The 1,202-nt window shown below is 50.6% G+C and overlaps 1 protein-coding gene across 3 annotated transcripts in view; it reads left to right on the top strand.

Moving 5' to 3' along the window:
* The window catches only part of ARHGAP32 (Rho GTPase activating protein 32), a 597,177-nt gene that overhangs the window by 32,543 nt on the left and 563,432 nt on the right, over positions 1–1,202 (top strand). The window lies entirely within an intron of this gene.

The raw sequence follows: 1,202 nt of genomic DNA, 5'->3' as shown, positions 1-1,202 counted from the left end.
GCGCCCAGAACTGGACGCAGTACTCCAGCTGCGGCCTGACCAGTGCCGCATAGAGGGGGAGGATCACCTCCTTGGACCTGCTCGAGATGCATCTGTGGATGCACGACAAGGTGCAGTTGGCCTTCCTAGCCGCCTCCCCACATTGCCGACTCATGTTCATGTTGGAGTCAATAATGACTCCCAGATCCTTTTCCATCTCCGTGCTGACTAGAGGGGAGTTCCCCAGCCTGTATGTATGGTGCCGATTGTTCCTCCCCAGGTGCATCACCTTACACTTGTCTGTTTCTTGCTGTAGTGTTTTTTTTGAAGTTCTTCCCAAATTTCAGCAGCATCTGTAGTACAGCAGCAGTCTTTCTGTAGTTTGCCCAAGGCCATGGAAATAAGTTTTAGTGTATTCAGCATATCTTCTACATTTCTCTTGAGTCCAGTGTTGACTACTCTAGCTGTGACACTTCCATTGATTTGCAAAACAAATGTTCTTCTCCCAGTCTAGTAACAGCCTGAGATGTCACCATGGAAAGAGGAAACCCTGCAAGGACACATTCAAGGTCTAGTTGAAGTAAATGGATGCTGACATAAAGAATTGGGAGGAGCTGGCTGCCAACCAGCTCCAATGGTGCTGCAGCCTCAACCACCAGCCGCCTGTTTTGAGGCATCTTGACCTTGAAGCAGAGACGGGAAAGTGGAGGAAGGAAGAGAGTAGGCTGCAGGCTGGGATTTCTTTCCCCTGAGGGAAGACCTGTAACATCTGCGAATTGGTCTGTGACTCAAGGTTTGGACTCTTGAGACCCATCAATAAGCCGTAGTGAGGATCATCCTTGAATTGAGGGACTGCTGACTTCTGTCAATTTTGTCACAATTTTCTTCACACAGTTCTTAATAAATATATCAGTTCTATATCAGGTTGGCACCGATTTATAAAGAAAATTGATTGTGTAGGAAATTGGCTTGATGTGGCTGATAATTTGGCTGATAAATGCCCCTGTGTGCATGCAGCCACAGTGCAGCGTTCAGGCAGCGAGGAGCACAGGCCAGCAGCTTGGAGTGGGGCTGGAGCAGGCACTGTCTAGCCAGGACAGGGCCTGGCGCAGGATAGAACTGTGGCTTGTCTGGGGGTGGGCTGCTTCTGCCACTGTGCACCCCCTGTGAGGGCATGGGGGGGGATGTGCCCCCAGATCTGTGCAAGGAGGGGAGGGGGGCTG

Source organism: Gavialis gangeticus, unplaced genomic scaffold (assembly GCF_001723915.1).
Source record: "Gavialis gangeticus isolate Ggan-Ray unplaced genomic scaffold, GavGan_comp1, whole genome shotgun sequence".
Taxonomy (NCBI): domain Eukaryota; kingdom Metazoa; phylum Chordata; order Crocodylia; family Gavialidae; genus Gavialis; species Gavialis gangeticus.
The sequence above is the reverse complement of the archived record's forward strand: the minus strand, read 5'-3'. Positions and strand labels throughout refer to the sequence as shown.